The 24,319-nt window shown below is 40.0% G+C and overlaps 1 long non-coding RNA gene across 1 annotated transcript in view; it reads right to left on the reverse strand.

Annotated features, from left to right (window-relative positions):
- The window catches only part of LOC107989034 (uncharacterized), a 48,426-nt gene that overhangs the window by 7,285 nt on the left and 16,822 nt on the right, over positions 1-24,319 (reverse strand). Inside the window, exon 4 of the long non-coding RNA XR_001760530.2 lies at positions 8,496-8,764. This is a non-coding gene — a long non-coding RNA (uncharacterized LOC107989034). The remainder of the gene's footprint in view (positions 1-8,495; positions 8,765-24,319) is intronic.

Genomic DNA, 24,319 nt, shown 5'->3' on the forward strand with positions numbered 1-24,319 from the left:
AAATTATAGTGAAATAATAATAAAAAAAGATATGAAGGATATATATATATATGAAATTATATTTTTGTTTTCTAGCCAGGCTCTGGTCTAATTTTAAATTTGTACCAGGAAGAGTCTGACCTGGTGGTGTTTTAATAAATTTGAACACTCAGTCTAAATCTGCAGGAAGGCACCTGGGCCACAGGATTGTAATTTATGTTTCAAAAAAAAAAAAAAAATTTAGGAAATTTTAAAAATCAAAATTTCTGTCTCCCCGCTTCCCCCCTCCCCGCCCCAATCGTCAGTTGGTAGAAATCAGACCAGAGCAGTCGATCACAGCAGCATTTGTCTGTAGAGTTATCAGAGCAGAGCATAAATATCTCTGACAGCCGAAGGCTCCAAACTGTCTCCGCTCAGACACACTGATGTTAAATATACATGAAACCTCTCTGTGATTCACCGACTATAAAAAGATTTTTAAAAAGAAATGTATAAAAAAAACTACTGCTCAGAGTTGTTTGGTGGTTAGCTCGGAAAGAGACTCAAAGTTAGCTCCAGTTGAACGCTGATGTATTTCCTGGTTTTTCAAACTGTTAGCTAAATGAGAGAGCTAATAGGTAAAAAAAAATACACATTTATTTACAAAAAAATTCTTTAAATATTCTTGTTCCTTCTACAGTTTTTAAATGCTCAGGAATTTTAAGCTGTTTTTGCACAACTTATTGTTTTTCTAATTGTTCTTCTTCTTCTTCTCATTACTATTATCATTGCGTGCCACTTGTTTTTATTATCCATCTCTCAGAGCTGTCTGTGGTAACAAGAAGCCAACATTAGTTCCACCTTCAGAAATACTACCTTTTAGTACTACTGTAGCCTTCATGTTGTGACAGTAAAATTGACTCTGTGTCTGTTGACAGAAAGCGCCGAGTCAGAGTTAAATGGCACACCAGCCAATCAGAGGTGAGGAATTCTCACACATTAATCAGAGAATTAATGACAAAGAAGAAAAGAAAAACGATGTTTGTCATGGAGCAGCCAATGAAGGATGAGCATACGTAATCAATCAGCGTGAAAAGGTTAATGAGCTCAGGATGAAGGATAGAGTCTGGGTGAGGGAGGAGGAAGAGGAGCAGGGGGGTGAGGGGCAAGGTGGAGGATAAGGGGGAAAACAAAGAGGAAAAGTAGGTGAAGGAGGAGGATGGGACGAAGGATTGAGTGTAGAGGCTGGAGGAGTAGGAAGAGCACAGAAGAAAAGGAGCAGGAGGTCACCAGGAGGTCGTGAGGTCACCAGTAAGTCACTAGGAGGTCGTGAGGTCACCAGGAGGTCACTAGAAGGTCGTCAGGTGGATGTCAGGTTGTCACAGGTCACCAGGAGGTTAACAGGTGGTTGTCAAGTCACCAGTAAATCACTAGAAGGTCGTCCGGTGGTGTTTAGGAGGTCTTCACACCAACAACTTCTGTTTCAGAACTACAAGAGTGTGAATGTCATCAACAAAGGTCATCAGACCACTGACGCCACTGACATGAAACTGGTCGGTGGTCTAAAAAGTTTCTTAACATCTGTTATGGAAACAGTTCAGTTGTGGACGTTTTGGTTTTTCTTTTTCTAACAATCTTTCTATCCTCTGTCATCAGTAGAGTTGTGTTTCTGAAACCCATCACTTCACCCCTGACACGGTGTGTGTGTGTGTGTGTGTGTGTGTGGGTGTGTGTGTGTGTGGTCCACACAGGTGTGTGTCGTCCTGCAGCTGCCTCAGCTCTGACTACATTTACATAAATGTGTGCAAAAGTGAAGTCAACACTAATCCTGCAGGGATTCTTCTAACCTTTTAAAAATCATATCACACAGGACTTTATCTCCAGGATTAGAAATGAACATTTGGTTTTAATCTCACCGGGGAACATTTGATCTTTTTTTCCAGCCCAGTCAAACCTCTGAACCAATCAGAGACAGTCGATGTTATTTTTCTTATATTTTTTTATAATTTTTCTGAGTGATTGTTTGGTGAACAGCCTTTCATCAACATCTGTCGTGAACAAATTCTTTTTTATTTATTATTTATTAAGTATGAACAAACGAACTAACAAAGTATGTATAGTTTGATTTTCAAAGCAGGAAAGAGATTTTTCCCTTGGTTGCATCACAGAAAAAAAGTGAGTTTTTACATAAACTATGATGCAAACCATTTGAGTTTTGTAAAATAATTTTCTGTAACTGAAGAAAATCCGAGTTCACCACATGAGACTTCACCACGGAGTCCAGAGTCATCGAGTCCAGGTCAAAAAGTCCTCAGTCCAAGTCAACAAGTCTTTAAGGAAGTCAACAAGTTAAAAATTACTTAAAAGAATCTTGACCTTAATATATTTTTAACTTTACAATATATGACAACATCTTAAGCATATATTTAATGCAGTTTACGGGCTATTTTTAACAATCCCCTTCAATAACTTTTAAATATGTTAAAACATTTTTTGGGAATACGGTGTGTCTGGCCAAAGAATTTAGAATTTAGAAAATTTAAGAAATTTTTTTTTTTTCATTTTTCTGTATTTATATATAATTATTTATTAACATTTGATCTACTTTATGTTGTCGTTCCCTTTCTAATATCCAAAAATGACTTTGGGCCTGTGGTGCAGTGGAGTCTGGACTACAGTGAGGTCACTTCTGCTTCACCTCCAGATCTAAAGACGTGAGTGAAAGGAGCAGCAGCTCTTTCCTCCACATGTCCCAGTCTGCTTTGCTGCAGCCTGCCTGGCCACCAGGAGGGCAGGCGGCCGATCTCTCCTGTACGCTGCATTAGTCCAGCATCTGTCCGTCACAAATGCAGCAGCTGGAGGAAGAAGCTCCTCCGTCAGTGTGAAATTCATCAAACACTGCCGGTTTGTGATCTGTCCCGTGGAGCGATGGGATTTGCTCCAACGTGGGTTTTTGGGAAAAACGATTGAGTATAAAGATGTGTCACGTGGGCGAAATTTTCAAAATTTAAAACATTATCTATTTTTTGGTCTTTACAGGAAGGTGTAGCAATGACAACGAATTATGTACATATGTATTATGTTTTTTTAACATATATTTGACTTTGAAATATTTATTTGTATTTTAACCTAAATTTGCAATTTTTTAAAATTTATTTTAAAAAAAAAACAGTTATAATTGTTGTTATTAAATTCATGATTCCTCTCTGGTCCAGACCATTGTCAGAGTCCAGTCCTGGCCTTTAGTCCTGGTTTATGTTGTGATATTTAAGTAAATGTATAAATATGTTTGTTCATAAAGCTAGTGTTTTAGCGAGCTTCCTCCTGTGATGACTGACTTCCTGTCAGTTTCTCAGTGTTTTTTACAGAAGGTGTATGTAAAGTCCAAAACTTTGATCTGTTTTTTTTTTTATTCCTTCATGATCAAATAGATGAATGTAAAGAAATCTGAGACCGGTGTCTGTTTATGAAGAAGAAGAGCTGTCAGAATCATCCGTGACTTCACTCTGCTCTGACTGTCTTTGATTTTCTCTGATTTGCTTCTCTTCACTGACAAACTGCTGGAATTACTTTAGATTAAAGTCTTTGAACAGAATGAAGAGAAAACCTGTGTCTGTGGTCGTCTGTCGTGGTCTGGGTTTTTCTATGTTGTGGTGGTCTGGGTTCCTATGCTGAGGTCTAGGTTAGTCTGTGGTAGTCTGTGTTAGTCTGTATTGTTCTTGGTTTGTCCGTGGTGGTCTGTGTAAATCTGTGATTGTCCGGGTTTGTCTATGGTGTTCTGGGTCGGTCTCTGTTAGTCTATGTCAGTCTGTATTGGTCTTTTTGAATTGCATCAGTCTGCGTTCGTCTGCGATGGTCTACGTCAGTCGGTGTTCTGTTGCCGTCACTGCAGTGATGAAGATGTTTAAGGGAAGCAAATGTTTTTCAATTCGACAAAACCTGCCCGGGTCCTAACTTCCAGTCTTTACTAGAGGCCACCTCCGCAGCAGAGGAGCAGGAGGGGGAGGAGGAGAAGAGGAGGAGCAGGAGAAAGATCTCAGAGGAGGCACACGCTGGGAACGAAAAAAAAAAAAAAAAAAAAAAAACTACCACGGAAAAAAAGTAGGTCATCTTTTTTTTTTTACTACAACATCACCCCCTCCAATCCCTCGTACTCTGCACCAGCACCACGATCTCCATTGTTGCTGAGCAGCTTTACACCTCCTGCTGAGACACATAAACCCAGAGCTCCCATTGGTTGAGAGTTAGAGACCACCTGCTGTCAACGGGTGCAAAAGGATTGGACAAGAAGAAAAAACGGGACACGATTGGACGGGAAGAAGGAAGAAAACGGGGCGTGGCTGAGGTGACGCTGCCTCCTACTGAGTTACTCCAGAACCCTGGGGAGAGTGTGTGCGTGTGTGTGTGTGCGTGTGTGTATGCATGTGTGTTGGATTTTGCTGACAGTTAAAAACAGAGGGTTGTAGAAAACGAGTGAAAGTGAGTGGGATAATCCTGTCTCTGCTAACAGTATGGGGAGAGTGTGTGCGTGTGTGTGTGTGTGCGTGTGTGTGTGTGCGTGTGTGTGTGGGGGTGTGTGTGTGTGTGGACAGCGTTGGTTTTATTCAAACATGCCCCTGGTGTTTTTCTGCTATTGTCTTAAAAAACAGCTTCAACAGAGAGATTGGTAACAATACAACAGTGGACACAACAGGCACTGAGCGAATAATGGACGCGCGCACACACACACACACACACACACACACTCGACAAAACAGAAAGAATCATCAGAAAGTGTGTTTTCCCTCAGAAGATTTCTTTGTTAACAACGTTGTCAGCCATGTACAGTAACACACGACTGTCAGAAACCACACAACAACAACAAATCCAAGCAGTTCGTGTGGACCAGGACCAGACCAGTCCCGGCCGACAAGTTCTCACACCACAGGGGGGTGCTACGCCGTGGAAATGAACAGGTTATAGCTGTAGTATGTCCTGTACTTCAAACTGGGAAAAATGAAAAGACTGAATTTAGCCAGTGATTTCTATTAAACCCACTGAGGCCTGAGTGAAGACGAGAGAAGACCGGACTCCAGCAGCTCCATGCCCATCACAAACCAACTACGGCTCCATCTTCTGGACCAGAAACACCTTAAAACACCAAAACATTAATGAAAAGAAACGATCCCGCTTTAATCCAAAAACAGCGGAAACCAAAAGAAGAGGCCAAAAAAAAAAAAAAAAAACCCAGCTCATTTTATTCTGAGTGAAAAGTGAGAACTGGTTGTTCAACTCCTTTTGGTTGCAGGTGATTGAAGAATAGTGAGAGAGAGAGCTGCTCCTCTTCTTTCTCCATCACAAGTTTTATTGATCTGAGCTCTGCATTTATTTGCATTTTTCTTCTCTTCGTCTTATTCTCCTCAGGAGAGGGAAATCTGAGGCTAAATTATCATCGCCTTCTTTCAGGAGAGGGAGCTTTTAGATAAAAACCTCTCCCTCCTGGATTTTCTCGGAGCTTTTAAGTCAGAGAAGTCATCTAATACATTTTTGCTCACAGTAAAAAAAAAAAAAAAGAATCAATGTGATTAAAAATCAGTGTCTTCGGGGGATCAGTGCATTTAAGCAGCAGCTGTTTCCTGTACACTCAGCCACTGCTGTCACAATGGAAACTCCTCCAGCATCGGTACTGACACAGAACCGTGTCTCTACAGCATAGTACCAAGGATTATTTTAGCATCAGGAACCAATTTCATATTGTTCTTGTTCTTGTTTCCACTGGCTTTAAAATCCAGGGACGATCATAGAGTTCCTTCTAAAAACAGTTCCTTCACGTTCCCCTTGTCACAACAGTTCCGTAAAGAAAAGGTTGATGGTGAACAAAGGTTTGGATGCTGAAGGGAATCAAACGTATACAATAAGCTCCGCCCACATATTTAGTATCTAGTAATCCTAGCTCCTGGTACTAATAGATATAACAGTATTTTTGTCATGGATGATGAAGAATCATAGAGACTGTGGATTTTTTTTGTGCTAGTCCTAAAGTCAGACTCCATCATTCTGACGGCTTCTGAATAATAGAGGAGATTTCGTTGGAGATAAAATCTGATGAAATAATTTCCACAGGATTCAAACGGATCGTGGAATTTTAACAGTTGTTTATCCGTGTTTTATCAGTGAGAGCATGAAATCCAACCCCAGACACCAGTCAGAAGATGAACATGAACAGAGACAAGACAAATCTTATTCTTTTTATCTCCAACTGTCTGTCCACGTCTTCGTCTGACAGTTATACAGAGTTTAACGACAGAAAGATGGAGCACAAGTTAAACCATTTACTCTCTGAATACCCCTAATTCTGACAAAACCCGTTAAATGAGCAATATTTGTTATTTTGTGACCTTTATTAAGTTTTACCTCGATCCTATATACACACCTACCACAGACGGCAGCAGGTCCGGTGTCCACTGGCGCTAAAGAAGAATCATAGAGACTGTGGATTTGGTCTGAGCTAAAATCACTGATTTTCTCTATGGACTTTGGTCTGAGAGTTAAAAGTTTTTTCCAACGACATCTCCTCCAGGTTTTCCTCTTATCATAAAAATTTCTAGAGACCAAACATTTTCATATTTTGTAAAATAAATCAACCAACGATTCCACAAAAATTGAAACTATCCCTGTAATCTTTCTGTATTTCTTCAAACCAACATCCACAAGTGGTCAGAGCCCTCACTACATCCTCCGTCTGCTCCTGAAAGTCCACATCAATCTCCTGTGCTCTGAGCAGCTCATTGTGCAGTTTTGCCTTCAGGGAAAATTGTACTTTATTAAAACTTGAGCTGCGTTCTCATCATGTCTGGCTTTGCTTTTACAAATGATGATAATTCCATGGAGACCGGGGTAATTACTCAGATCTCACATCATGGCAGTATCTCTAAAAATAATCCTCCAGAGCCAAAACCAAGCCTTCAGACAGATTTGGTTTTCTTTTCAGCCTTGGATTTAAAGGTACAGACAAAAGAATCTTAAAGACGTTTTCTGTCAGTTTTTTTGTGTCTTTTTTTGTAGCCCCCCCTTTTCCTTTTGTCTGTGACAATATTTTGACAGAACAGATAAAGAGTCAAAAATTCTATCAGATCTTATATAATCAATAATGACTGAGGAAACATTTATTTCTTCTCTAAAACAAAGATTGCCCTTAAACTCCAGAAAATGTATTTTTAAGAACAAAGTCCATTAGTCACACATGGTGATACAAACACACACAAACCGCATGGCAACAGGTGACCTGTTAATGCTGACACCTGTTAAATCACACTCACATTCCTGATTCTAGTCCAGAGTCTGATCCTGATTCAGAACCAGATTCAGATCCAAATCTGTCCTTCAAATCTGCCAACGTTTTGATGTTAGAGGAAAAACCACAGACCGGACTCGGTAAACAGCAGGTGATTCCTGAAAATACCGAGTGATAACTCTGTGAACTGGTCCTTTAAATGCTACAGTTTAAATTAGAAATTAGAATAGAATAATTCACTTAAAAGCAATAAAAAAGGAAAGAAAAATCAGGTTAAAATTTGACGCAATCTGTGGTGATCATAAAAAAAAACAAAAACCCAGGTAGGTTCAGATCTGTCAGAAATAATTCATGACACACAGAGTTAGAACATGATTAATTAAAAACAGCTCTCAATTAACAGCTTCAATCAATGGAGCTCATTAGCAGCTCTGCTGGAGGCCATGCAGGTAACACACATACACACACAGAAATACCCACACACACACACACACACACACGCGAACGCAGAAAAATTAAGCGCACAGACGCACGGCGGATTTGCAGTCAGTGTCTACGCCTTCATTTTCTTCAAATGTTTCTGTCTGAAAACTTCTATAAAAAAAAAAAACCCATTGAATTTGAAACAAAAAATCTCGAGGCTGCGTTTTCATCAGACCTTGTCCAAACGGTGGAGTTGAGGTAGGAGGCGCGAGAAGGTGAAACTGCAGAAATCTAAAGGAATCTATGGAGTTATGGAGTTATATCACTAGCGCCATCTCAGGACAAACTATGCCTGTCAAGTTGATCTACCAGGGCTTTTTTAAAAAAAATAATTTTTTATTAAATCGAATGCAATAGATTATTTATAAGCTATTTTTAAACATCTTTTTCATGTGTGTTTGAAGAGAGAAACCTACAGGTGAGTGGTTTAAATAAATCAGGAACTGACGACCCAGAGCTGTATTTCCTTTTTTTTTTTTTCAAAGAAAAACCCTCCGCTCAGGAGGGAGGTGGGGGTGGGGGTGGGGGTTCTTCACGAGGTCCACAGGAGCCAAGAGTCCTCTGTCAACTATAACCGAAACTTCAGAATGTTTCAAGAGTCTTCCCACCATTTTTCAGAGACACACTCTCCCACCCCCACACACATCCTGCGTTTTACTCAGTTACAACTCAATTGAGTGACATCACAGCGTATGTAAACCAATGACGGCTGTGTTTGTGTGTGAGGATGGAGGAATTCCTAGTGAGTTGTGTGTGTGTGTGTGTGTGTGTGTGTGCTGACCTCCAGGGATTTTAAGCAGATGTCAAACTGCAGCAGCAGTAGAAGAAGGTCCAGTGCTGGGCTCAGCTGCAGGATTCCACTTCAAACACTCAGTGTGTGTCAGTGTGAGTGTGCACACGCACGCACACACACAAGTGCACGCTCGACAGCGGCACTTTCATCTGCACACCTGTGGTGAATCACAGCAGGAGGCGCAACCTGGTGAGTCCTCACACTCGTGCACGGGGCTGAGGCTGCATGTTGAGCAGTTCTGCCTCCAATCTGGTCAACTGCAGAGACGGAGCAAAAAAAAAAAAAAAAAAAAAAAAAAAAACCCCAACCCCTTTCTGGGGTTTTTTGAAAAAAGAAAAAAGAAGAAGAAGAAAAAGAGGCAGAGGCACCGAGGAGGCGACAAACACACGTCAGACATTGTCAAGGCTGATTCTCTTTGAAGACCATGGCTGCAGTGAACTCAGCTGAGCTGTGTATGAAGAAGGTCAAGGGTCATTTCACAGTGAGGAAGTTGGGACCACCTCCTACATGAATATATGTTTATATATTTACAGTGGTCCCTCTCCTATCGAGGTAGTTGCGTTCCATGACCCGCCGCGAGATGGGAAAAATTGCGAAGTAGAGGCGGGATAGTTATTATAATATTTACCCTTTTACGAACCTCCCCCACACTGTTATCAACCCTCCCTAGACTGCATTACCATTTAACACACTATTATATGGACAGTGGAATTTTATAATGGCGACATAGAACAAAGTGAACGAGAGACAAGGGAAGATGCTGAGAGATGCTACGATGCATGAGCCAATCAGCTTGAAGAACAGAAGAACATGCCTTAATTAGCCAGTAGTACACCAAGTTCGCATTGTATTAGCCAATAGTATGCTGTGTACAATGTCGTCTAGGTAAACAAAGCTACCAGTGATCGTTGGAAAATGGGCTTATTTTTAACTTCAAAACAAGAATCCACATTTTTAAAGCCAAAAAACTTTCGTATGTATAATTATTTTATAATGTCTTTGAGTTTATTTTTTTGCTATATTTCAAGGTATAGTGAAAATTTCGTGAGATCAGATTAAAAAAAAAATCTGCGATGTACCGAGGGAGCGAAAGGAGAACCATGATGTAGAGAGAAAACACTGTATCTCCCGGTGACTTTACGCATTACCTACTTTTATTGTGATGTCGCACTAGAGGCATTTACAAATGAACATCCGACATCCTTAACTAAAAATAAATAAATGAATATAATCATAATAAAATTATTATTATAATTATTATTATAAATATAACTAAAAATACAATACAAAAACAAATACAAAAAAAATTAAGGTTTTTTGTTTGTTTTTTATTTGTTTTTTGTTGTAACAGTTCCTGTGTCTCCACCTGAGTTAAAAGAACTGTTTTATGGTTCCTGATTCTGGCTGGGCTTCAGCCTCCTGCTCCTGAACAGAAATAAAGTTTGTCCCAGTGTGAGGCTCCATCATTAATGCTCACTTCATCCTCAACATGGGAGAAACCAACTTTGCCTCAGGCCAATCACAACAGAGAGAGAGTTCCGGAAAGTACCGGGCTGTAATTAGAGCAACAAACATTTTACTGCAACACCCTCTAATGTGAATAACACACACACACACTACACATTCAAATGAGTCTGTGATCCAAACTGTGAAACCGATTTAAATGCCATGTGCTGAGGAGAAACGACATTGTTTAAGTTTGAACAGAATGAACAGATTTTTTTTTAAAAGCAAAAACAAAATTAAAAAAATAGAACAAAAAAAATCTACCAGTAAAAAACACAACTCACTACAGGTTACAGGTTAGCTTAGCCTAGCCTTGGTGAAGACTTGCGCATGAATAATGTAAGTGCAAAGGGACTGCAGCGGGGAGAGGATTCATACAAAACAAAGCTTCAGTTTATGTGAATGAATGAAGCAGGGCTTTGAAATGTGCACTTAGCACCACCTACATGCCAGGGGAGGGGAGCTGCGGCATTTGCTCAATGCTGGTACAACTGAACAAAACTGCGGACTGCGCCTTTAGGTCTGATGTGAAGTGATTTATCAGTTACTTAATGATGAACTGCCACCTGCACTGTTTCCAGAACACCGTCAATGATTTCTCACTCAGCAGGCAGAATCTTCTGGACTGCTGGAGCGACTGCCTCCTGCACACAGCCGATCAGTTCATCATCACCTCTGAACTAACTTCATCATCTTTGTTAGTCTGACCTTGGCAAATACAGTGCGTCTGTTCCGGAATTTGTTTAAAATTGTCTTGGTTTTTCTAAGATGACTCTGAATGAACTCTGTGATCCTCAGTGATGTCATAAAAAAAATAAAAATAAATAAAAAATCTGTTTTCCTGCCTGTTTGTCATGTCTCCAGAACTATCTGCTGCTCTTTTATTTCACTCCGGCTCACGTTAAGGAGAAGTCGGGGATTTGAGGAACTGCGTGTTTCCTGAGTGCTGTGATGCTGGGTGGCAGTGTTTGATGGGTAAATTGGGACCAGTGCTAGGAGAGTGGGGGGTGGGTGTTGGAGGGGGGTGGTGGTGGAGAAGACTCGTCAGCCTCGAGTCTCAGCACCACTCCAATGCCAAACAATCTGTAATTGGCAGTAAAAAGAGAAAAAGCCAACTGTCAGTGTTGAGGGGAGTCAGGGAGAGGAGTCTGGATTACAAGCTGGTGGGAACAGTGGGGGATTTTAGACAGTGACAAATATAAAACCAACCTTTCTCAGCTTCCTCTTTTTCACCACTTTTCCATCTGTCTCCTCTCAAATCTCTGCTGTCGTTCAATTCACCAACTCGCCCCCTCGGAGAGAATAACTCTTATTGAATTCTGATCACGTGACCCTGGGAAGGATCAGGGTCACACCGGAATCTGCCACCATCTCAAAAACATCTTTTACCGGGAACTCCAGGAATTGTTTTTATGGAGAACAGTGATTGGCTTAATTATAGAGCATGATGAAGAGGAGAACCAGAGGGTGGCGACCACTGACTCCGTCATCAACAAAAATAATGGGGAAAGAAATTAATGGCTCAGTTTTCTCCAAATAACCGAGTGGACGTGGGATGATTTCTAAAGAGGAAGGAGCTTCAGTCTGAAACACAACAACTTCTGCTTTTATGCGTTTAGAAGATACAAACATATATTATAATGTTGTCATGTGATGATTTTTGTATTGCTTTAAATGTAGATGTAATCATTGCTGTTCTCAGATTCATTTTGATTAGACTGGCATTTATGGGAGGGAAAGAAGCATGACCGACACACAGATCACTAGTCCATGTGGGCCACATTAACAAACAACAACGATTGATGCAAAAAAAATGATGATGATGATTATTATTATTATTATTATTATTATTATTATTATTTGTTGTTGTTCTAGAGGTGTTATTATTGCTAAACATTAAAAATACATTTTTTTAAATTAAAATTTAAAATTAAATTTTAAAGACATTTATGTATTTACTTTAAAAACCCTGATGACCACAAAACTACAATTATTATTATTATGATTATTATCATTATTATCATGCTTTTATTACTACAACTAATAATAAAATAGGCATACTACTACTACTACTACTACTACTAATAATAATAATAATAATAATAAGTAATAATAATAATAATGATAATAATAATAATAATAATGATAATAATAATAATAAGTAATAATAATAATAATAATAATAATAATAATAATAATAATAATAATAATAATAATAATACAAAATAAGAATTCAAAAAATAATAATATGGATAGGAAAAAGGCAGCTGATGTATTTGGTTCAATGCCGAGTCTAAACAGAGTGTACACCAAAAACAACCTCAGAAAGTTTGGAGGGTGGGGGTTAAAGAGGGGGAGGAGGGAGGTATTGAACCAGCATCGTCAAGGACATGGGAGGGTGTGTGTGTGTCAGCGCGATGCCCAGCATGACGTCCACGTCGGAAAAGAAACTGGTTCAAGGATGCGGCGCCATTAATAAATGATGCAGCACACACACACGTGCACGCATACACACACAGCAGCAGCACATTAAAAAAATACAGCGCTGCTTTTTCTTCTCTTCATCGTAACTCACACAAACAGATGCACATGTGTTGAATGAGTTTTTTTTCTCTTTTTTATGACCTGGTCTGTGCTGCCACACTCTGGGGTTCATATTAAAACTATTACTTATGGAAAATGGAGTCAAATAAAGTAGAAATGAATGGTAAAGCTGCAACATCTATGGAGCTAACAGCAGGAAATGCTCCATTTTTATTCCCCTCTCAGCGATGGATGCACTTACACACAAACACACACACACACACGCACTGGTGTTTCCTGATTTGCTGAAACAAGATTATATATTATCGGGAGCTCAGGATTAAATGCTCTCCAGACGTCTGAATTTGTCCTTGGAATTCTCCTGGCAGTGCCTTTATTTTGCAGGTTATTTTGTAGAACAACAACAACCAGGTTGTTGTTCGTCAAAATCCCACTGCAGCCAACGGGTGAAACCAAATAAAAGTGGAGTTTCTGATTGGCCCGCAAGTAATGACCTCACTTGGTTGCGAGTTGAAGAAGAGACATTACAAATTAAAAGAAAAAGAAAAAAGATAAAAAAAGGGAGATAAAGGAAACAAAAAGGAAAAAGGACAACAAAAGACAAAGGAAAGGACGTAGGAGACAAACAAGAATTTGAAGTAGAAAAAAGGAAGAAAAAAATTTCAAATTACAAACTACACAAAGATATTCAGTGATTGTGAAGATCTATAAAAATGAGACATAGTTCAACATTTCACTCAGACCAACCCTCTGTCAGTGGAGTGATGACATCATCACCCTGCAGCTTCATGACATGAAGACCGTTTACAAATTCAGCTCAAATGATGCATCGTTTCTTTTAAGGATAATCTCTGACAGTTACATCAAACTGGTATAGCTGAAATTGACCATGTCTGTGTGTGAGACTATTAATAGAGATTAAAGATTAGGATTAGAGATTCAGATCAAAGACTCGGATCAGGAATTAGGAGTAGAGTTTGGGATTTGAAATTACAGAAACTATAATTATATTGGTATTTAAGGGACAGATAAAATAAAGATTGCAGCAATAAGTTTATGAGATAAAATGTATAAACAAATAACCAAAACACCATCATAGTCAAATATTCCATGTGCAACAAGAACAATACTCCAAAGACTAAGACTAACTCGGGGAAAAAGAACACCAAAGTAAGCTAAATATATGTAAAAAAACCTCCATAAACAGCAGCTGTCTTTGCTGTGGAATGACTTGACAGAGTTCTGACCTGACGACGTGGTGATGTCACCAGTGACCAGCATCCTTTGATTTGTGCTGACCTGATTTTTTTTTTTTTTTTTTTGCCCCCGTACTGCAACAGGTCTCCATGACATGAGCGTGGAAACAGAACGTGGTGCCAACAAAGTGATGAGAACAAGTATAACTCAACACGTTCAGTCGAACAGCTCCCCCTGAGGGTCAACACTGCAGGAGGTTTGTCCCAATTAGCAGCAAGTGAAGGTGTTGCAGGAGCCACGCTGAGCGGCAGCTTCTGTTGTGAACTGGAACACACTGAGCAGAGCTGCTGGCTAACCGCTAACCGCTAATGTTGACTTCACGGTGGATGTTGACTTTTGTTTTGAGGAGACTTATTATTATTATGCCTTTAGCTCAATGCAATCATCGCTTTCTTGTCATATAAAGTCACAAACTAACCACGCCCCTGTGTTAGCCCCCCCCACTGTTGGTGTTTAAAAACTGCAGAGATTAGACTGTTAACTTTACTTTATGGTCCACCATTGTTCTCTGCTATCGCTAACATGTGCTGTTTTTCACGTAACAGAGGAACTGAATTGTCTGATCTTCACTGGACTATCAGCACAGACACAGATCAGTTCCTAAAAAAACTGCAGGCGATGAAGATTTCTTAAGTCATTTTTCTGCTCTTTAGTTAGATTTTGTTTGTAGAGTTTGTTTACCTTTTAAATTTTTTATTTTGTTATAAGAAAAATGTATATATCTACGTATTTACCGCAATTAATTTGTCTTTACTTGTCAAAGTGTCAGTGACGCAAACACGATCAAGTGCTCTCCCACTAGGTGGCAGCAGATGTCTATGAAAACGAAAGCAACAGATTCAGAGCTGTTAAAGATCTTTGTGTCTTTCTTCAATTCCTTAGCATATATAAGGGTTGTGTTCAACTAAACAGGCCCAGGTTTAATACCATGGGAGTAAATAAAAAAACTAGAAGATCCTTATTTTTCATTACATATACTTTTGGGACGTTTCTGTTTTATGGTGGCCCTAAGACTTTCCTGACGTGAAAAATGTGCCCTGAATGTTGGCAAACACTGCTCACGATAATCACGAGTTACACTCTGCGATGAAAGGGCAGGGCAGGGAACAGTTCCACATGGAGCAACAGAAATAATATTCATCTTGTTTAGACCAAAACTGGACAAAGTTCAGCCGTTTGGTTCACAATGAACTCTTTCAAATGTACTGAGCCGTGACTTTGAAATTCCCTCAACTGCTCAGAAACAATTTGCTCAAGAGAAAGACAGAAAAGAGAAGAAAGAAAATAATAAGAACAATTCCAAGAGTACAACCCTCACATTTATCACATTTCTAAAAAAAATAGAAATACATCACTGTGAAAACATGTGTGTGTTTTAATCCTATCCAAAGAAGAAATGTAAATAATGTTTCAGGACAGAGACCAGGTGAAGAGATTGGTTAAATACGAGAGAGGACAGCTGTGTCAGCAGGGAATCCACAGTTATTCTAGTCCCCCAACAGTTCCAGAAAAAAACCTCAGCAGAACATGTAGAAGCTCTGTTAGTAGGTATTCTAGAACCATAAGAACTTTTGGCTAACCTTTATTTATAGTCCAAGCTAATTTTTATTCGTAAAATGTTCATCTTTATCTGAACAATCTCTATATTCATGACTGATTTCATTTAGCTCTTAGCTGTCTGATGCTAGTTTTTTTTTTTACAAATTTAAATAAATATGGTTGTCCATTTTTCCCCATAGTTTTTGCCCTTTAAGCTATTTATATCATAAATACTAAGATATTTTTGGATGCGTTTTTCTTTCATTTGGAGCTAACCGTTAGCTGCATTCGTACTAATTTTGTCAGAGGAGTCATGGCGAGGTAATGTGTGTTTGTGGGAACAACATTAATCAGCCATTTTATCTGGGTAAATCCAATCTCTTTCCTCCCTGTTGTCACTGACGGAATATGAAGATGTTTGAAGAGATTAAAGCTGGAGGAGAAGTTTATCAACAACGCCTTCTCCAGCTCTTAGCTCCAGGCCTCATACCGCAGCCTGAACAAACTCAGAATAATAATGTTTTTCTATTCCTGAAGCTCAGCCATGGGGACCGGCTTCTTCCTCCTGAGCAGGGAGTTCAGAGGAAAAACCCAGGGATTGGTCTCTAATTCCAGGGAATTCTGAAAGCCCTGCATGAATGTCATGAAGTTCTGGGGATAATGGACTGAAGCCCCGTCAGGAACAGACACGTCAGAGATGAAAATGAATGTCAGGCTGATATAAAAAGGTCAGAGGTGAAAGTCTCTTCATTCAGGGGTTTACATTTTGTTTCTATTAAACTGACGAGAGAGGGAGAGAGAGAGAGAGTGTGCGTAAAAAGATGTTCATCTCACAGATAAATATATTTTATTCAAGACTTAAATCTCTGATCTTCTATTTTTTTACTTGCCTATAGGCAAGTTTGGTTCGACTTAATTTTGTTTAATCCAGATTTGTGTTTTTATAAATTATTCTTATAAATAAACTAAACAAATGTGTATTTCCGGAACCTCAATTATCTTTTTTATTTCTGTATTTTTTTTTTTTTTACTTTTTTGTATTTCGGCTTTCTAAGCTACACACACACACACACACACACACACACTCACTCATGTACATATATAATTAATATCTGGATTTCTTGACTAACATTTATTTGTTTATAGTGTAGTTTTTAAAAAAGCTTTTTACCTCGTGTGTTATGTTAAAGCTTTCAACTTCAACGTGAAGCTGCTGGTCCAGCGCTGCCCCCTGTGGTTTGTTTGTGTCACTGAGGTAACTCCGAACAGTGCAGTCTTTACTGTTTGAAAACAACACAACTCCACATCAGTGGGTCAACAACTGCTGTGTCTCTGTTTGATAAATCAATGATGTTTTCTGTGAGGTTTGATTTGCCTTCAACACACGGAAAAAAAAGAAAAGAAAAAAGTCTGTCTTCGAAAACATGGATTGCTGCTGCAAAATTTACATCATAATCATTGCTGTGTGTGTGTGTCTGTGTGTGTGTGTGTCTGTGTGTGTGTGTGTGTGATTCTCACCTCTCATTAGTTGTATAAAAATTATGACAGAAATCTGCACAAACAAGCAAAGTAGGGAGACTACAAGGTGTTTGCTTTAACAAGCTCTACACTGCGGATCTGACAGCTTTAGCGCGTGTGTGTGTGTGTGTGTGTGTGTGTGTGTGTGGTGTGTGTGTGTGCGTGTGCGCACCTCTGCTTGTGCATTCTTGTGTTCATTATAGCATTTGCTGGGATTGTCATTACTTATTGATAACATTTCTGTTTAAAATGCAGCATCACAGCAGTAGGTGGCACAATACTGTCAAACTTGCTCTCTCTCTCTTTCTCACTATCTCTCTCTCTCACACACGCACACAGTCCCTGGGCACTTGTCAGAACTTCACAGATTTGCATTGATTTCATGCAGATTTACTTGAACCACCAGTGGCTCACACCAACAGTAAAGTCTAACCTTCTCCAGGAACAACAGCAGCATCACAGCAGTGGGTTACACACACACACACACACACACACACACGCACACACGCACACGCACACGCACGGAACGAAACGCTGTGACACATTGGACCGGCTACTTAACAGAGATACAAATAATAAACCTAAGAAAACCAACCTATATTTTTATGATAAAATGAAACGTCACATAATAAATGAGAGACGATTTTCCTGAAAACAATTCAGCTGAGAAAATGAAAGCTGATTAAAAAAAACTGATAAAATTAACCACGGGAAAAGCGTGATAGACCTTTTAATTAAACAGATGAACTGATCAAATCTAACTTCATATCCAGCCTAGGCTTTGGGTTAACGTTTCTAACCAATGCTCCTCCCTCTGCTCCTCCCTCTGCTCCTCCCTCAGCTCCTCCCTCAGCAGCCATCACTTACACACTTCAACATCACTACATCTGCTCCTCCCTCTGCTCCTCCCTCAGCAGCCATCACTTACTACAACATCCACATTTGGTCAGTATGGTCTTGAGAGAAAAAACACATTTTTTGGTTGGTTTGTTCATATTGTAGTTCAATGTTGACGTATGGAATTTACTGACACAAAAAATTGACCTCCATCTGGTCAGAAGCAAAATTTCAACTGAATGCAACCAAGTTCAAATAGTTCATACATTTTATCCAATCCTCAAATTTGACCGTTAGCGTTGATGTCAACAGAGATAAAATATGTTTGAAAATTTGGAGGCGAGGAGAGAAAAAAACCACTGGTAACACCAGAATAACAGAACACTGAGAGAACAATAACAGCATCTGTGCTCTGATGTCCTCAGGGAGATTTTTACGTGCACAATAAAAATGATTTCCTCCTCCTTTGTTTTCCTTCTGAGGATCCACGTGCACAGGCATGAGTGTGCACGTGAGGCCGCTTCACCTTTACGTACGGTTCAGACTCACACCATTTAATTGAACTGCAGGAAGCTGCAAAATATGCCAACAGTGTCTGAGGAAGAGGAGCAGCAAAGTGCAATCAGTTAAAAAAAAAAAAAATGTATGCATTTACTGAGGAAAAAACTTATCTCGTTCCTAACGGTGTGAGATCCAACTTGGGTTCATTTCTGTTTACAGAAAAGTGTGTGAAGTCTTTTGGCTGCTGAGGACCAACTTATTTATCAAATGAATAAGACTTAAAGTCAAGAAAGACAATTTATGCCAGTGTAAGTACTTTTACTGCGTCAATTATTTTACTCCATCCAATTAATCCAATTAACTGAGTGTAAAATGTCACAAGGTCAGCTTTATGATACATATTCAAAATCAACGAGAATAAAAACGGGTTTAAAAAAAGAAAGAAATTCTCAGAAACCCAAGAAAGTCAAATTAAGAAATGTAATAAAGATACCTGACCAAAAGTGAACCGGATCAGTAACTGAAGGTTCAGAAATCCACAGTAACACTTGTAAATTTGTTTGTCATAGATGTAACTAATGGATCATTTCCAAACTCTACAACTTTCCTAGTGAGGTTGCCCTGAGTTCTGAGATCAATCACAGTGAAAAGATAAACACAGAAGCCCACATAGATCCACGAGGAGTTAGAACCAGCAGCGACACATCTGTGACTATCATCACTGACAACATCTACAGCAGGGGTCACCAACGTGGTGCCTTGGGGCACCTCGCAGCCCACGTGGACTACCTAAGGTGCCTGCGGGGTATGTTCTAAAAATAAAACTGGTCAACAAGAGAGTTACTGTCACTGTGCTTTTTGAATCAGTTACTCAATATTGTAATGATATTCAAATGGGTACAATGACGATGGTAAGAAGAGTGTCTACTAGTGTATGTCCCAGAACTGATTACATTGTTCAGAAAGTCGTAGTAGTAAAAGTAGTAGTAGTACTGGGGCTTTGGACTAAAGAACCAAATCAAATGTAGTTAAGTTTTCTTCTTTATGGACTGTTTGAACAGAGATCTTGGAAAATCTTCAAATGTTTGATCTCAAAAAAAGATCTTTGAAAACTTAGATGGGACTCAACCCCAAAGATCTTTGAAAACTTAGATGGGACTTCTTAAGTCAGTGACTTGAGAAGTCGGGATTCTACATGGTGGGTACCACTGGGTTAGTGCTCTAGAAATGAGCTCTCAACTCCCGTGGTAAACTTGGGGGTAGGGTGATGGGTCCTTTAAATGTCCCCTATTCCTTTAAGGGACCCATGGGAGAAGATGCAAAAAGCCAACGTGCTGAAATTCGTTTGTTTTAAATCAGTCGTGAGTTTATTGAGCTGGCCCTGAAATACATGCTCTCTAGTGCAGGATCAGTTATTACTTTGATACTACTCTCATAAACACAGGCAGCTCAGGCTACAGTTGAAATTTATTTTGTGCGTCTTTCTGTTTAAGCACTCCATACAGGCACCTGTTGTTTATTAAAGAAGACTGTCCTGTACCATGAGACAAATGTTGGGTCTCTCTTGCCTGTGGCACATCCCACGTCCTGCCAGGGCCATAAGTTTATCTGTTTGAATCCAAATAGCATCTGCAGGGAAGGAAACAGCTGATGTTTCCTAAAACCCGTGTGATCTATCACTGTCACAGCTACACGCCGTCATCTGCCTCGCAGAGCCCTGATCCCGGCCACGCCTGAACCAAACAAAGAACCGATTCGACGCCGCAGGGCTTGTGCTAGTCTCTAGCAGACAAGGTAAAAGAGCCACACGTCGTAGGTACTTCATCCAGAACGACGCCCCGTCGAGAAATCTGGTGCCATATGGCGAAGGTTTTGTCGGTGGCCCCGTTTACCAGATTGTTGTCCAATCTAAATTCTGTGATCTTATTTGTGGGTGCTGCTCATGAGGACTTGGGGCACAGTTGATGAGTTGGCATGAGTTTGGTTGTAATGAAAACATGGAGTGTTGATGTGTTTCAGCTGTGACTTTGGCAGCTTCAGGCCAGGAAGGAGGACTTGTGGGTAAATCCGTCAAAATGAGTGAATCGACGGGTAGAGGTTTCTTCAACTGGACCAAAAAACAGACTGTAGTTCAAAGTCGCGTAGGCGGTAGGTACCAGAAGAAAGCCGTCCGTCCATCCACATCTTCAGAAGAAGAATTCTGAAGTGGGCTGTGGGCTAAAATTCCCCGTCTGTCTTTCCGAATTTACTAGCGTAAAAAAAAAAAATGCTGGAACAGTCCCACGCCGCAGGGCCTGGTACAGCCCATTCTCTCTGCAGACAAGGTAAAAACTCGAGCATCATGGGTACTTCATCCAGAACGATCTCCTGTCGGGAAAGTGGGTGCCATATGGCAAAGACTTTTTTCCGTTGACCTCGTTTACTTGATCGTTGTTCTCACAGAATGCATTAAGGTTGTGGACCACAGAAATATTAGACCTAAAGAGGTCTGTAGTGACTCTCATTCGAAACTCAAGAGTCTGTCGAGGTCAGATTTATGAATGATTCCGTTTCTAAAACACCGTTACCACGACAACGGGGATTTTTACTGATACATAACAAATATCAGACAAACAATGAGGTCTCTTACTGTTGGATTGAGAACCGAAGCCGAAAAAAGTTTCTTAAGATTTTAATGCTTTAATAAAATAGTTAGCCCTGTTGTTAACGTTAACGGAAAGGGAGTTTTATCAAAGATCAAAAAAGTAAACTAGCCTCCAGCCAAAAAAGAAACAAGGCCTTCCTCAATCAATTCAATCTAAACCGCTAGCAGCGGTACTGAAAAAGGACTCGAGGACCATGAGGAGCTCCAACACTTAAAACCAAACAAGTTGAAAATGAAAAAAAAAATCATCATTATTGATACAAATGTTGGAGGAATAGTGACGTAAATAGGATTAAGGGTTGGGAACATCCATGTTTGTCCTGCAATGGGGAATTTGCATATTGCAGCAGCGAAGGCAGTATGCAAGCAAAATGAATAAACACATAAAAAACAGAATAGTATGAGAATATATATATATATATATATATACATAACAGATGGCTGTTTAGCTGTTTTCACCTGTTCATTTTTTTCAGTCATTTTCAGCTGTTTTTGTGTTTTTTTCTCCAGTTGTTTTCAGTCGTCTCAGCTGTTCACACTTAATTGTTTTTTTTTGTTTGTTTAATTTGACAAGGACCTTTAAAACCTTAGGATATCTGCTTTTTACGCTGCCAAAATTAACACAGTTAACGAAGTATGCAGTGATTTTTACTTAGCTTAATTACACTGGTTAATTATGCTAATGAGCATTTTCAAAACAATTAGTGTGATTGTTTCCAATTAGGGCCAAAAACAGATCTGAAGATTTGAGGGTTTATGGTGTGAAACTGTTACTGACTTGGAAGATCCAGGTGTTTCATTCACCAGACGGAGAAATGTCACGGCGTCTGGGTGGGGCCAAGTTGGCCTTCACTCACATCCACCCTAGGTCTGGAGTGGGTCGCGGACTGAGTGAGTCAGAACTGCAGCAGTTTCTTATAGTACGGGTGTAAACGTTTGTCAAATTTATCAATGGCAGAAAGCGGATTCATCAGTAATACTACAACTATGTTCTCATCAAAGTCTACCAGGGAGAAGAACCAGGAGGAGAAGGCAACTATGTGGAGCCCCAAGGGTCCCCTCCAAGATTGGGCGAGATTGAAATCCAGGTTAAGGCGGTTGGTACCTTCCAGTGGACTCACCACCGGAACCACAGGAAGGTTCAGGGGGGTTGGTACGGTGCAGTGTGATTTGGGTGGTGGTCATGGAGACTGTTGACCCCACGACCCGGTAATGGATAAGTGGGTGAAAATGGATGAATGGATGGAGAAGGCAACTATATAGAAGTGAATCAAAGGATGTGTGTGACAAAAGTCTACACCCTCATTTGTCTGGAGGTCTCCTCTGATAGCACTTCCAAGCTAACCCTAACCTTGGTACTGGCATGAACTCAGTTCCTACAAAAGCAGGTGTTTTCTTTTCAACTTCTGATGCTCATGCTGCAAAACACTGAACCAGAGCCTGTTCAGACCAACGTTCAGAAACCTCCAGAAAAATGGACCTGCGCAGAGTTCAGATCTGTGCCGCTTTGCCACGTCACGTAATCACTGTCAGGACATAAATCACACCATCTAATTGGTCAGGAGCTATAAAGTCAGCGGGAGGCTCCGCCTAAGGCTGCAGCTAATTGGCCGCACGCTGTGTTCAGTGTTTGTCCAAACGAGGCAACGCTGAACAGCAGAGCAGCAACAGGTGTAGCATCAGGCTGGTGTCAAGAGTAAAGTGATTTTTTTTATTATTGTCTGTGTATGTGTGAGCACATTTGTATCCTGGTGTAACCTCTGTCTCTCTCTGTGTGTGTGTGTGTGTGTGTTGTCCATACAGCGTGATTAAAAGTTAGCTGTTGCTGTGAATAAACTTCTTCCGCTCAGGCCTTGGTTTCCTCCAGCTGAGAACATTTACCTGCTGTAGAAACCAATCATGTTCTGTCACAGAGACATTATCGTTAAGGTTTGTATGAAGGTGCACGTGCACACGCATGTGCCTGTGTGTGTGTTTTTGTGTGTGTAGACAGATCAAACAAAGTGATAGAGCTGTAAATGTCAGACTTTAAAGAGTTTTTTTTTTCAAAAGCTTTTCTTCACAGAAACATTAGAAACAAAGTCAACGGGTCAGACTGAACTGATCAATTCTGCATCGTTGAAACTTTAGTCACCACTACGGCTTCAAGTCCGATAAGGATTTTTCCTTGTCATACAGAGGCTGAAAAGAAATATTTACCCCCATTGTTGTCACAAAGTGAAATCAATTTCACACTTTTCATCTTTTTGCCTTTTTAGTAGAAAAAACTAAAAAAAACTGAATTGGCGACAGAACCACAAATTGCAAAAAAAAAAAAAAAAAAAAAAAATTGGTTATGGATCCTGATGTGAGGAAACAGAGCTGATGACTTATTCATCAGGAAGGGAATCAGTTCACACTTCTGGCTATCTCCCACAGAGAAGCTGATAAATGATAATCAATCACTTTTATCATCACCTTCACTGCCGCCATTAAGGATTAATGAGTCCGCTGACGCTCTCCTTTCTGTGTGGTTGACCTGCATGTGTGTGTGAAGGGGAGTGTGTGTGTGTGTGCGTTAGCGTGTGTGAACATAAGTGTGGCTGAGGGACAGTCATTAGTGTTTTTACAGCTTCACTGACAGTGGGAAGAATTAATCCTAATTATTCTGAATGAATGGTCTGAACCGTGTGTTTAAAGGTGTACTGAGCCCAGATCAATGTTCTTCACTCTGTTAGTGCAGTGATGTTTCATCAATACCTTCCCCTTCAGAGTCAACTGTACTTTATGATCACTGTGTCTCTCTCTCTCTCTCTGTGTGTGTGTGTGTGGTAAAAAGTGTGTGCTTACGTCCGTAATGAATGATGTAGTGAGACGAGGAATCAATGACATTGATCTGACATTAACCAACCAAGAAATGCAGACTGTGTGTGTATGCACGTGCGCGTGTGTGTATGTGCATATTTTTTCTTTTACCACTCTTTTTTTTCTAGTTATTTGCACTTGATTGATTTAAGTTTAAATTTAACAGAAGGGATTCTTGGTCCGAGTCTGAAGATAAAGTTCATAACCTAAAAAACAATCTCCTGTCTCAGCCCTGTCTTAGTCTCGTCCACAGAAGATGTCGTCGAAGAAGAAGAAGAAGAAGAAGACGAAGAAGAAGAAGAAGAAAAAGAAAAAGAAGAAGAAGAAGGAGAAGGAGAAGGAGAAGAAGAAGAAGAAGGAGAAGAAGAAGAAGGAGAAGGAGAAGAAGGAGAAGAAGAAGAAGAAGGAGAATAAGGAGAAGAAGAAGAGCAACTGTTGTCCCTCTCACGTTCACGTCAGACCAAACTTCACTAATAACCAACTTCTGTTTGTTCGTCAGGAAGTGGCAGAAACTGAAGCTCCGGTAAATGAGGTCAGGTCTGATGAGGAGGCGTGGTCAGTGAGTCAGAGCTGAGCGGAGACGGGAGGTGTGACTGTGATTGACAAGCAGGAGTAGAGTCGG

This window comes from Cynoglossus semilaevis, chromosome 9, assembly GCF_000523025.1.
Source record: "Cynoglossus semilaevis isolate Cse_v1.0 chromosome 9, Cse_v1.0, whole genome shotgun sequence".
Classification (NCBI taxonomy): Eukaryota; Metazoa; Chordata; class Actinopteri; order Pleuronectiformes; family Cynoglossidae; genus Cynoglossus; species Cynoglossus semilaevis.